Consider the following 15,142-nt stretch of genomic DNA (forward strand, 5'->3'; position numbering starts at 1 on the left):
GACGGTGGATGGTCGGACGTATTACAAAAGAAAAAGGAAAATAAAATTGTGAGTGCGAATAACCAAACAAGCCAGAGAATAATAATTAACAAATATTCCTTTAACCAGGCAAGAGGACGACCAGGATCTATGTTAACCACAAGAGAAAGAGGTGTTCTGCGGAGTGAACAGCAACAAAAATATAGAGAAACAAATAATATGAAGAAGGTGATTTTGGAGAATAACGAGCAGTGCGGTAGCAAAAATAATTCAGCAAGTCAAGGAGATAGATCGATATTAATAGAGAAGGAACACCAATTTTCAACCAACGAATGGAAGCTTAGATTGATGAAAAAAAGAAAAGTAAGCACAGAAGGAATTGAAGTGGACAGCAAGTGCAGACCTGTCATCAAATCAACATGAAGGAATTCGCCTGTCTACTAGACAATGCGTAAGGAAATAGTGAGGCGCGAACACGAGGCGCGCAGCGCCGAGATGGGGTTGGCGCGCGAAGCGCGCAGGGGCGAAGCCCCTAGTGAGTTATTAAATAACTTATTTTTTCAGTATTAGACACTTTGGTCCCTACGGTATATAGCTACGTTCCGAGTGTCAATCTAGAGTTATAAGTGATTCAGAAAACATTAAACCTAACCATAATCGTTCTATATTATATAAAGATATCGCCTCCGCCGTCGCCGCCACCGCGGCTGCCGTGTCAAGAATCCCGAACCTACCCGAACTTAGCCGAAGTTACCCGAACTTGCCTGAACTTATCCGAAGTTCGACCTTCAATCTGCGACTTTTGACCTTCGACCCTTGATCCGCACCACGAACCTACATATATGCTCTTATACCTTGACATATTTAACCTCAAACCCACATATATGCCCTCATAACTTCACAGATTCCCTTCACCCTCCCACCCTCCCGTACCAACCCTAGCCAATCCGTCCACCGCCCACCCTTTCTCTATTCAACCATGCACCCTTTGATCTTCGACCTTCGATTTTCGATCTTCGACTTTCGATCTTCGACCTTTCACCTTCAGCCTTCGATTTTCGACCTTCGACATTTGATCAACCTTCGACTTTCGACCATTGATCGACGTTCAATATTTGCAACGTTTATGCCCTTACGCCTATAACGATTTAACCCTTTAGCCTACGTATATACCATTATACGTTTAACCCTTCACCCTACATACAGTATATCGCAAACCTATGAAGACTTGATATTTTACCTTCTGCATGTACACCCATCTGGGAATCAAGGATTCGACACTTAACCGTTTATACATATACATCTCTATACCTACAAAAATCTGACCTTTTATCGCCTTCCCTCCCCCCTTCCATCAAAACTCGAAAACGGGGGTTGACGCGCGAAGCCCCTCTAGTAATAATATATGAAAATTCGGCCGTTCGAAACGATCTTTCGGACGGCGATGACAGTCTGAAGAATGTAACCTTCAATTGTGTCACGGTTTGTACGTAGAGAGTGAGGCCTACGAAGTATAACTTCGTCTTTGCGATACCGTTTACACCGTGTAGAGTTAAAATTGCATCAACCAATCTGTTTTAGGGAAAGAAACGAAATTGTTACACTTTTGGTAAGATCTCATCCGCAGTTGGTAAACTCAGTTTCTAAAATTACGGATTTAAGACTTACTGTTATTACATACTACAATTATTCCAAACATGTTCCAAAACAGTACACAAGAACTATGCCTGAAAAATAGTTTTCTGAGTAATATTCATCGTCATAGAACGCCACTAAGGCCAACCTACGAAACTGCAACAACCTTTCCTTTCGATACTCTAATCGACAATCAAACCTACTCTACATGGCTATTTGAATGGTCAATCGTGAGTATCAAAAACTCATGAAAACATGTAAATAATCTCATTGATATTCGTGAAAAGTGAAAAAAACCGATCAACGAAGGTTTCGACGGTTAATTCGAGGAAGAAAACAAACATGCGCAATGTAGAAAGTATCACTTTTATCACCCATTCAGTCGACAAGGTGTATAGGAAAGAATTTCTCTCTTCATGGCTACTTTCTAGTTATTATAACAGATAGATTTTATGCACACGTATAAACTATGAGGTGTTAATTTCAAGGTGGGAATTGATTCGTAAGTTTACTTGTACCGTTGGCCATACTAGTAGAGTGCCGGTGCAGAATCGATACTGTTAAATTTTTTATAAGAATGTTTACTTCATTCAACGGACTGCACGAACCCATAGAAGAAGATCAGGTACACCGATTATTCATACATATTCGTCATCACGTTGCATTTTCCGGACTACCCCTCAACTGTATATCCATGTTTACGTGAATGCTATCAGAGGTGAGATAAAAATAACCACTCTTCTACATAAAACGCATCCATTGCAGCATATTGACGTAAAGGTGCGTCCAAGAGCTGCAGCCTTCCATATTAGCATTTATGCCATTGGGAAGTTTCGTGGAATTTTGAAAATTGCCGCGAACATGTCGGTGTTTCAGTGCATCGGAATATGGTGAAGTTCGAAATATCGAATTCAGAATGCACGTTTTTTGGTAATTTTTCACTCACCAATTGCATACATCGATACTGATTTGCGCTATTCTGGTATCGTAGGCAGCATTTTTTCACCTAAATAAAACTGATTTTGCATAACTTATGGACTCAATGTTAATCCTGCAAACATAAGAAAGACAGCGCTGCGAGTTTTATGTAAATGCCCGCTGGTTCCTGACGTTATCGGTTACAAACATACAAACATACGAAACCTCTTACACATCTGTTAGATTGGATTATATTATATTACGTAACGTAAATGTTGATAGAGATACCGAGAGGAAATGGTGAACCACCCAGGAAATTGTGTGTTTGACTACGCATGTGTGAGCTTTATCGTCTTTGCATGCAAGCGGGACACCTCAAGCTTCTGCTGTCAAACGCGAGTATTGAAGATTATGTATATGAGGCGATATCTTTGAGTGTAGCAGATCTGAAATAATTGATCTAGAGATCTGGGAAGGTTGGGCTAACTTTTATTATTGTCCATATGTATGGACCTCACTTCAAGATTCCTGAATTACCGACTGATCGGATAACTCCGGTCGAGCCAGTGCGAGATCGGCAATAAACGTTGATTGCGGACCGCAATGAGCAGCACGGCGACGTGAGGGGAACTAGAGAGAGAGAACAACAAGAAGAAAGACGAACGCAAGACATCACTCGACACGTGCACAAGATGCTGGAAATGGTATTTTTCCCAACAGTTTACTCAGCTGAACCGGTGCAACTAGCGCCATCTAACTACCACGTTTACAATTGTCTCGGGTCGAACTTTCCGTTACAGGTGTCACAAAAGTTATCACGTGTCACGAGTGCGGGTTGGCGATTGCCGATGAGCGAAATGTTTATGGCACGAGCCGAAGACGAGTGCAGCAAATAACATTAATCAGGAATCGCCAACATCCCGCACTCGTATCACCATATATTATTCTGCTATAGGCTCGTGTAACACTCGACAGTCAGTCGTTCTTAGGATGCCAGATAAAAACAAACTGTGACTAAACAGAGTATCCAAGTCACTCGCCACCCTCCTGTTCGTCCCGCTCTTACGCCGGTCATAGGGTGGTTTGGGTATATGTAAGGATAATTAGCAAAAATGTCAAACTAGAAAAATCTTTCAATACGTTTATAACTCGTTGAACTTCAATAAAACTATTTCCACACGTTCAAGGTCATGTTCGCTGTACCAAGCGCATAATAAACAAGAATGTAGGCTGATGTAATTTTGCAAATTCAAAAACAGTTAATTTAATATGAGCATTCAATTAGGGAATATGAAGACATGGAAGATCAAACAACAGTTAACACGTTAGGCGCGGCGTCATGAGATCGGCGTTGTCAAGTACCGGCAAACCACCTAAACTAAAATAGGGAGGATTATGCACGTACAGTAGGCTCATAAACATGAAAAACAATCATGTCATCATAAGCTTGAGCTTCATGAATAATAATAATAGTACATTATGTGACAAGGGAATAAAGTTGACGTTTATTCCTGTGTTACATATAGGACTTTATTGCCAACTTGACTCTGGTTGCAATATTTATCTGAAAATTGGGACTTTTAAATTGGCCGCGATTTGGGCGGTGCGCTGCATCTTATGAGCAGTTGTTTGCGCTCACTTCTTTTTTTTTTTTTCAAGCCGCTCGCTTCTTCTGGACTTGGATTTGTGGGAAATATGATCTCATGTTTCATCCCGCTTTCAAGGTCAAGAACGTTAATTTTATGGTTAGGTCGGGAATAAACATAAAATATATGGTTTGCACGCAATGGGAATAAGAGATACTTACATATTCTCTATTATTTATTATTTGCATCATAAAACATTGTCATTTTTCGAACAAGAATGGCATGCCCAAATCGTCGCAAGCGTGGCTGTTAAAAATACTCCGATCGCAGTTTTTGAGAATAATGATGCAACTACGAAAAGACGATCTATTATTTGAGGTTATGAACGACGGTAACAGGTAACCAGGTGGTGTACGAGTTGGGATTTAAACTGATGAGGTATAAAATACTCAGATCTCATTTTCTAAGATTGATGTTGCAACTACGGAAAGAAGAACTGTTATTTGAGGTTACGAATGACGTTAACAGGTACCCAGGGGATATACGAGTTGGGTTTGAGACTGATATATTTTGAGAGCCCTCCGGTTCAACAGAAATCTATCCTAGAGAGTGAAAGGCCTACAGTGAATATCGTACAGGATCTTTTCTGCAGATATTTTATTTTACGATTTTGAAGCAGCTTCAAACGAAGCATCGATATTTGATCCTTTGTCTGTAATAGCAATGTTTTCTATTTTCGTACTTTGAAAAAGATCTTCGTTGCTTACGAATATAGTAACTCGATAAATACTCAATGTCGGCCTATATTATAATAAAATTGATAAAATTCATCGATTTTTTGTTCACTGACATCGGACTGTACCGTCTGATTAAAAAGTTTGAAAAAAAGAAAAAACCATTTAAAAATTTACTTTTGCGAAGGACGGTAAACACAAATGAAATGACATCCCTACCACGCAACAGGAATAATTTTGAGTAAATTAGAAAAACACGATCTGAAATATCAGCAATTTAAGTAACTCCTCGTAATTAAAATGTTAAAAATGCTCACACTCTGGTATTTTTTAGTCGATTCTAATGTTTCTGGGCTGCTTTTGCACGCTGATCAGAACCCCACCAATCGTATGAGAAACACTTTAGAAATTTAACGTTATGGTATAGTTTTAACACGCAAATGTAATTGTTGACGAACATCCGTTGTATTGTACTTGGACAAATACATTTTAATCAACTCTGCAGATAACTCGAGAGATAACTATTAGTACAATTATTCCAGACGATCTCTTAAGATATCTACGGTGAACAGAATAATCCCCAAAACATAAAACCAGACGAAACGACACTAGAGTTTAATCCACGTGAATGTAACAACTTTTTGAAAAAAAGTACAAGACTTCTTCTTAAATTGTTAATATCTTTGCTTGTATTATATTATTCGAATTTTCTCGGATTCATTTTTATTACATAAATAGGAATGTTCTTACATTTGTATTCGCCAACACTAACCTAAATAAGACTTATGGAGATTTTTTCAAAGGTTTTCTCATCTAACCTACTTCTTTATTCAGACTGTATCGACGACTAAGCAGAATGACATCGAATCTCAGTATTCGGTTCAAAAACATCGTATTTCAGATTTTGATCCCCAATCGTCGTACCTCACAATTTGATTTAGAACCGTCGCATCTCAGTTCACGATTAAGTAATTCCAGTTAGCTGAAGAAGCCGATGAGCAACTCACTGCACTGCGGTGCAAACGAGAGGACACCCGGTAGGTACCGAGAGTGGCGTCTATTTACATTTTACATTATAGGTAGTTAATTATGCTGTGTTATAATACACCTGAGGGATTCCCCCACTTTACCTCTACCTGTCTGTTTTCATAGTCGTGGTATCAGTCGAGATAATAATTCAAATTATTCGAGATTTTGCCTAGACACACGTGTCCAAGTACAGAACTTCTGAACTATTGCACCGATAAAAATTTCTAGTTACGGTTACTGTACAATCGATAGCTATTTTCATTTTCACCACAAAAAATGAACAAAGAACATAAATAGTTCTGAGCAAAACACGAAAATGAGTAGACTAGCGGTAACCAGAAAATCTAGTACGTCAATATTCTTTTCGGTGATGGTCACTGGTGTACTATATTTTCTTATAACTTTTGTAATAATATAGTGTAAGTGCAAAAATGAATTATAGAGCTCGACTGAAAAAATGTAGCAAGCTGAACTAGCAGATGATGTTGCAATAACCAGGAAAAGTAGTATCAACTAACTATAGTCGCATTAAATAATTATACTTGTACCTGCACATTTTCTTGTCATTCTAAAAAAATTCGATCAGTCGTTGTAAATATAATATACGAAATTTTTCTCGATGTCCATTTTCGATTGTTTTTTTTTTTTCTTTCATTCAACCAGCGTAAGTCAGAAATCCGTATAGTCCGGTTCAAAAGTCCTAATAACAAAATTTGTCATTTTGAAAGATACGTGGGCCATGAAAAAATTTTTTTCAAATATTTTAAAAATATTTACTATAAAGCAAAACATTCCGCATCCAAAAAATCGACTTCTGAAGGACATTTTTTTTTTCAACTATCGTTGCAATGACGAGGTTGAGTTTCTGGGATTTTTACCAAATCCTCTCAACCATCTTCGTGTATTGATCTTCGCATGTAATTCGGTGAAACATCCCAATTTGTAAAATCGTGATCAACATTATACATTCAAAGTTTCGATAACGGTTTCTTAAACGCAAAGCTCATCAACTTCGGGAAAACGGCGTTCTTCAGGAATTTCGAACAATAAGTTATAGTCAGCTTTTCATTACTGATGAAAATGTGGCTACCAATTCTAGTCGATGAAAGCAAGCCATCAAAGTATGGTTAAACTACATTCATGTCCCGAATTGAGTTGCGGATGATACTAATTTCATAGTCGAAAATTGAATAATAATCTTGTTCAAGCAGACTTTGAGAGAGCTCATTTAGCCCTCCATTAACTCCTTCCATTAGAGTCTAGCTGGAATTGGTTAACTATTCTTACTCAAAGTCGTGCGCATCATGGAGCCTAGGCAACCAAAAGATTTTCATGTCTCCCTGAGCAGAAAGTTGAAAAAAACCGAGGTGAAAAATTCATTTACCGCGAATAATCGCGATTGCATGTTCGAGTAATTTTCCATATATTGGTTATCCTTCTTCTCCGTGATATTTCATCAACAACAAACTATAACATGCACCGATGGTTTCTTTTTCTACACATTTTGGTTCGCTTCTATTTCTTGCGTAGGTAGTAAATTTACTAGTATCCTAATCTTGAACCGGTTAGAAAATGATATCCTTGATAAACCGAAAACTTGTCTTTTCCTTTCCAAACTGCGTCGCATCTTATTTGAAAAGAGTTCTAAACAACGTTGTTATCTCGGAGATAATTATTACTTTCATTAATCGTCCTGTATTTACGATTATCTCGAATTTTTCAATCTAGAATGGACTTCGTAACCTCTTTATTGTAGAAAAATCGCTCTAATAAACTCGACGGTCTCATGTTTTATCCTAATATTTTAAATCAGCACAACTGTAGAATATACTGCAGATGTATATTTTTTTCTTCAATACGAAATACTTGCTTTTATTTTTCAAACAAAAGCGTTCCAGAGCAGTTTTCTCATAAGACTGTGTAAAAAATTCGACTCTGCACCGTCTGTTTCTCTCTTATTACGTCGATGAAATCCCTACAATGTTTCATGTATGAGCGATTACTATCCATCTTTGGTATACTAATTGTATTAAAATGTAAAGAAAACATCATGTGATATGTATTTTTGGTACATGTCAAAGTATACCTATTTTATTTTACATATAAGCAATCAAATTGATGGCATCTTGTCGGTTTAGGTAAACGTGGGTAATAGTAGATTTGAATATCCGTCTGTCTATTGTCGAACGGACAGCTATTCCATGAATAAGTCAGTATTCATTCGTATTCCGAAATGTAAACCACAATGATGACCTAATTTTATAGTACCAAAGTGACTTCAGAAAGAGCACGATGATAGATGCATAGGAAAAGTTTAAGCTTCTACAAAAAACTAAAATTTGTAGCATTTATTTCAAGATGTTACGATGCTGATTAATAATTGGACAAATGAGGTGCAAACGGATTCGTAAAAATTACACTGATTGTGAATTAGCTGGTGAATTGTAAAATATATATCCTAAACGAAGGCAGAGATTGATGCAAAGGCATTCAAGTGAATTACAGGAGTATAATTATAAACTACAAACATTGGTTGAATTTGAATTTGAACAAGTGATTAGTTTGGATAAAATATACGCAAGATGAGTTACGGGTGGAACATGGAAGTGGTCAGTGAGTCAGAGTTTGTTCGTCAGGTCGCTAAAAAAGTGGATGTAAAATAAAAAACTGAATTTTATCAATATTTATATAAAAATAGCTACCGTTGTCGGTGGCGGTTTTTTTTTTTTTTTGTTTATATTGAGGATAAACTTGTAGCAGCGACACGTAGTGGCGGTTGCATAAACTAAAGACTGCTGTAATATTAGTCAGTCCATAGTTTCGCGAATAATTGATTATGTGTACGTACATGTTTGATTTTGGAGTGTGCTTTTTTTAATATTGTCAGCTCACACTTCCTTTTGACTCCATGTTTTTTCGTCTGTTTTTCGCTTGTCGTTTTCTTTCAATCAACGTTTCCAACAATAAGAGAAGTGGAATATACGCTATTGGTGAAGAATGTCTGAGGATGATGGCCCCGTATTCGTAATGTATTGGATTATTCAAAATTTCATTGGCACTCATTTAAAAAAGAAAATCAAAAGTCGCTATCCTCGTAATAAGAATTGACCAAAACTGCAAGTCTATGCCCACGGTCTTACACACAGGTCTGGACACTCTGGTGGTGGGGGTATGTCCTCTCATTGAAGCACCGGCCGTTTCGCCTAGTGACCACGAGTGTCGCTGCTATCGAGGGATTCCGGCTGTGCGAGAGAGATGGAAACAGGTTGTAGACCGTCCGTGGTTTTGAAACCTGTTTCCATCTCTCTCACACAGCCGGAATCCCTCGATAGCAGCGACACTCGTGGTCACTAGGCGAAACGGCCGGTGCTTCTATAAGAGGACACCCCCACCATTGAAATTTTGAGCGAGTTTCCAGACCTGTATGTAAGACCGTGTCTATGTGTACTGCCGCGAGCATTGACGAAAGATCATTAAAGACAGACAGCCAACTATCATTGTATTTGAAACTAGCGAAAAAGCGTTCAAGGAGTTGGGTTAATAGAAATGTCCTACACTTACCGACCGCGTATGAGATTATAAGTTTAATTATATCGCAAAGGAGATAATTTTTATAATTACAGAGCGAGCAAGTTTTTTTAATTTTGATTTTTTACTTCATACGTGCCACTTTATTCTTTGTACATTTTGACACAAAATCGACTTGTTTTGTCGACGAAGTAATGAAAATCGCAATTATGTATGAAAGTGAAATGCTTGATGTTAATGTACCTAACGATTCGCCTCTTCAGGAAATGACCAACCGAAAATGCTTAGATCTGTATTTAAGCTTCTGTTTAGGTAACCTTTCTGAGCAAAAATCAAATCAATATCTCTTTGAGCGGAAAAATATTGAGGAATCCATGAAACCCCATTTTACCTCTTTCACCCCCCTGAGAGTTAGAATATAGAAAACTGCCTCTTTATGTCAGCCAAAAACCCTGGATCTGAAACCATAAAATTCGGGGAGTATTTGTCTTCCATAAATTAACCACTAACTAACAACGAGCATTGTGGAGTCGGTTAGGATATATTTCTTTATACCTATAAAGTAAAAATAGACTCAGATATAACTTTCGCGTTTTTTCCTTTGACGTTTAAAAGAATGCTATAGTATGATGTGTGCGGATTTTCGGAGCCTACTTGGCGGTATGAGATCGTCACGGTATTGTGAGTGTCTTCACCGTGTGAGATAAAGATTAAGATAAATGACATAAACGGCTTCCTCTTAGATGGTAAAAAATAAGGATCGGGTCAGCCGAACCGAAAAAAAGCCTACGCTAGTTAAATATGCGCCTCGCAGACTCGGGGTTTCAAGTCAGAGCGCGATTTTCAGAGATTCGGGTTATTAAGCAAGAGCTCCTTTTTGAAGAGACGAGTTAAAGTTAGTAACATTATCGTAACGAAAGATTGAGTAAACAATCACTATTTTCCTAATTTTATAACGATTTTTAAAGAATAAAGATTTCGAACTATGGATGTGTTTTATGTTATTCCGGTTTACTGAATTTTAGACAGTTCCAGAATCGTGATATAACTGTTTTCCCTCGGCACGAATTGTTATGATAACATTACTAACTTCAATACAATGTTTTCAAGCGACAGCCGCTTCCCTCCTGAACCGGGTAATGCCACCGTGGTTAATGTGCTTACAAATTAAATTTTAAACGAAAGTTAACCTTAGGCTAAGAGTCTTTAAGCCGTGGATGTCTGTCTGCTTTGGAATTGTCCAGCAGCCTCCCCGGACTCGGGTGTTTTAAACCAGAGCCGATCAATTTACGGAGATCTTCCTTACCGTCTGCTATTCTGACCGAAAATAAAAATGGAATTTTATATGTACTCTGTCGGACAGAAAGGTAGATTCGTTCAACAAAACTTTTTAATCAATTAAAGATCACCAGTAACAGAAAAAAATAAAGAAATTGCCTCGACATAATTTAACCCTCCGCCGGCTATCCATGACGACATCGTCATATCTGACTTCGGCACGTCCAGGTATCTCGGGATGGGGAGGTAAGGTGGATGCGGCTTGAGCCTCGCACCTACAAAAACTTCATGGCGTATACGCTACACGCGCAAACACGTTAGTATGCGTCAGGACCTTGCGAAGTTACGACCGGGCGACCGTTCGAAGCTTGAAAGTGAACGAATTCGTCACCTATAGCTGGCGGCGTCAGTTTTTTCGACTTTTGAGACACATATAAAATCCACATTTTCTCGTTGAAAATCAGAGTTCCTGACCCTATTTATGAAGTTTACCTAAATTGTATGTTATGACACTGTTGTGCGAACTGTTTTGTCACCTTGCTAGAGGTTCGCACGAACGAAGCGAGTCTGAACAGTCATATAACATGTCGATGTTCATTTTTCCAATAATCAATTACATATTTTTGCGATAAATACATTGTGTTTTCAGAAATACTTCAATTTTATGAGAAACTTCTCCCTTCGCAGTAGCCCATTTTCAGGTGGTGATATAAATAGTTTTTCTGGAATCGAGCCCAATGTGAGCAGGTTTTTTTGAAAGACCATAGTATCAAGAATAAATCCCCAGAATATTTTTTCTTAATAGAAATTTGGGTTCAAGATATCGATTTTTTAGTGAAATGGTCGGGATTAGTCGTTTTTCATTGTTTATAAACTTCTATTTCTTGATTGGTCGAACATTTTGGAATATTGAGATGAGACCCAAAACTGGTTCCCTGAAATTTTTGGGAATTTTCGGATACTCCTAAGTGGGTTAGAAATAGCCGATGACGATATCGTCATGGATAGCCGGCGGAGGGTTAAAGAAAATAAAAGAAACTAAATTTGCCGTCAGTATTTTTAGATACTTTTCCTGATCTATGTTAATTTTTGCGCTACTGGAAGAGCTTAAAGTTATGTCATGACGTTTAAATAATTTGGCACTCCGTCTAAATTATTTTAAGTTATGGAAGTTCCATCAAGAGGCGCTTCCCTATCAGAACTCTATCATCTCAAAATTCTAAATGACTTGAAAATTCTAACAATATGATCTGTCGGTATTTCTTGTCCATTTCTCGAATTTGACTGTGGCGTGCTCTGACGGTCGATTGTCACAGCCTCAAAACTGTCATTTACACAGCCTCTATCATGAGTCGGAAATTCTGTAACATCATGCTTCAATTACCCGCAATTGCAAGTTCTTCTTTGCGGTGCAATTATTACATGAAACCCAATTATTCTTGCATATATACACTGTTCAGGGTTGAACATAGAATGGGGCTATCATCGGTTGAATTGCACCGGTGCGGTGATGCGTAGGCTTGCAGAGTGGTCAAAATAAGTGAGACGTGCACACGAAACTTCATTACTTCACGATTTCGATGATTTTTGTGACCGTTAGATTCCATTATTCAAAAATCATAGTAAACGCATCATTGCGAAGATATGTTCAATTTTTGTCAAAATTGACTGGAACTTCCTCTTATGATCTTATTGAAGGGTCGGTGGCTAGTAGCTGCCAGTTCAGAGGTTATGTCTAATGTTTTCACGTCTTCAATGATTTTTAAAAGTACAAGTGAACTATAAAACTTTTTTATTTTAATCGGGTTTAGTTCCCGAAAACATTTTTTATTGTGTTCACAAGCACGCGGAAACTCAGTATAGTCCAGGATAGTTGGGTTTGAACATGACAAATTGGATGGGCATGCCAAATTTTTTTAGAACAAATAGAGGGTCATTGGAGATGCCTAAATCCGCCGGAATCCAATAAATTGTCCTGGATCTTCGTCCGCCAATCTTGAAAAATAGGTAATCTTCGATATCTCGGCTCCTACTGATTGGATTTGCGTTTTTTTTTTTAGTTTTGTCGGATAAAATATTCTCCACAACTTTTGTTGAAAGAATTTTTCAATATCTGTAAAAGAAAAAAAGTTACAATAAATAAAGTGCCATTAATTTATGGTTACTATTGTTTATTGCCCCCTTTTAATTTTATCGAAAAATTATTTGAATGAAAATTGTAGAGGACTCAATTTCAAACAATATCTTCATGAATTATATTGCGATAACTCAAATATTACCTGAAATAGAATGCGTCAAAGTTGTCTTTGTTCATGATAACTGAAAAAAATCCGAACGCAATTGAGTACAGTCAAAGTTCCCATAATTTAACTTCCCATATTTTGACCGTTTCCGTATTTCAATTTGGTGACCTTCACACTGTCGGTAGTTTCGAGTGGGGGCTGAAGGAGAAAATGAAAATATGGGAACGTGCCAGTCGCGACTAGTTAAATTGTGGGGACTTTGACCGGACTCAGTTGCGTTCGGATTCTTTTCAGTTATTACGAAAAAAGACAACTTTGACGCTTTCTATGTCAGGCAATGTTTGAGTTATCGCAATATAATTTATGTAAAAATTTTTGGAAATTGAGTCCTCTAAAAGTTTTTTTTTTTTCAATTTTTCGATAGAATTGGAAGGGGCGATATGACAAGAAACAATCGTAACCATGAATTTATAGAACTTTTTTTATTGTACCGTTTTTTCTTTCACCGATATTGAAAGATTCTTCCAACAAAAGTTATGGACAATATTTTTTCCTACAAAACTGTAAAAATAAACGCAAATTCAACCAGTAGGAGCAAAGATATCGACGATTTTCCGTTTTTCAAGATGGCGGACGAAGCACCAGGAAATTTTGTTGGAATCCGACGGATTTAGGCATCTCTAATGACCCTGCACTTATCCTAAAAAATTTGGCTGGCCCATCCATTTTGTAGATATCTCGTACTTTTCGAGCTAACTATCCTGGACCAGTACATTTGTGTCGTATTTACTATGAACGCGCACTGAACTGAACTAATTGTAAGCCGACTTTCAATGCGGGCAAGTGGCTACTGAAGGCGAGATTTATTTTGCAACAGGCCCGCCCTTCCTAAGCGAATCATCTTTTTTGTATTTCTCGTTTATTCAATAAACAAATAAATGGAATCGGGCCCAAATGTAAACAGTCAATTTCTTTCTCTTGTACGTTGAATTAGTATTTTGTTATTTATGAAAAATATATGTTTTGCCAATACGCATCACCATTTTCGTATTTCATGAATTTTGCGGGCAGTAATGTCCATCGGTGAGAGATGCCTCCTATTCCGGATATAATTATAAGCAAAACATAATTTTATTCGTGCCATTCTTAGGCCAGGAAAATGAAAGTAGAATTAATAATAATTTTGGGTAGAAATAGTGATCAGCCGGTGAGGTTGCATTGTGCTCAACCATAAGCGCCACTTCGTGCTGCGGTGACTGCGCGAACTAAAAAGTGCCCAGTTGATGACCTCTCATTTTGCGTTGACTGAGGATATAAGTATATCTGCAGTTAACGTTTCTGGAAATAATTATGAATAAAATGTAATTTTATATATACCATTTTCACGCCAGGAAAATAAAAATAAAATTTATAATCATTTTGGGTATAAACTGCGATCAGCTGGTCAGATTCAGGGTTATGAAAAATACATTATTTTATTATTGTACTATCCGTTTCATTACTCGTTAATTTTGCAACGATTAATGCATTCTTTTTTTATCGTGATTTTTCCGACAATTTATAATGGGGCATCGTTGCATTATTCATTACATATTCAATGAATAATGCAATTTTTACCCATTATGCATTATTTGGGTAACTAATAATGGCTCGGTGTATTATTCAGTATACCAGTAATGGTTAATGCAATTTAAATAAATTACTCATTGATTTAGTACAGTAGAACCTCGATTATCCGAACCTCGATCATCCGAACCCTCAATTATCCGAACGACGGTTTGGTTTATCCGAACACTCAGTTATCCGAAAGTTGGCGCGAAAGATACATTTTTGCTCGCTGCCACCGCCGTGAGCAACAATGTATCTTTGCGAGAATTGCGGGCATGCAAAAACGCGCTACAGCCGTTCGTCAATATAAAATTGACGATTTTATAAAAAAAATATAAAAAAAGCTATTCGACTTTTTTCAGTCGTCAATACGTATGCCAAATTTTAATCGATATGTATGTAATGTTTTTATGTAAAAAAGGTGTTGTTCATGATCTCGTCCGAAAAACCCACGTTTCGATTATCCGAACTATTCTTGGTCCCAATTGGTTCGGATAATCGAGGTTTTACTGTGATGGTTAATGCAACTCGAATCAATTAATGAATGCTTTGGTAATTACCAATTGTGTTATCAACCATTGTCATTTATTCAAGTAACTACAAA

Source organism: Neodiprion fabricii, chromosome 7 (genome assembly GCF_021155785.1).
Source record: "Neodiprion fabricii isolate iyNeoFabr1 chromosome 7, iyNeoFabr1.1, whole genome shotgun sequence".
NCBI classification, from domain to species: domain Eukaryota; kingdom Metazoa; phylum Arthropoda; class Insecta; order Hymenoptera; family Diprionidae; genus Neodiprion; species Neodiprion fabricii.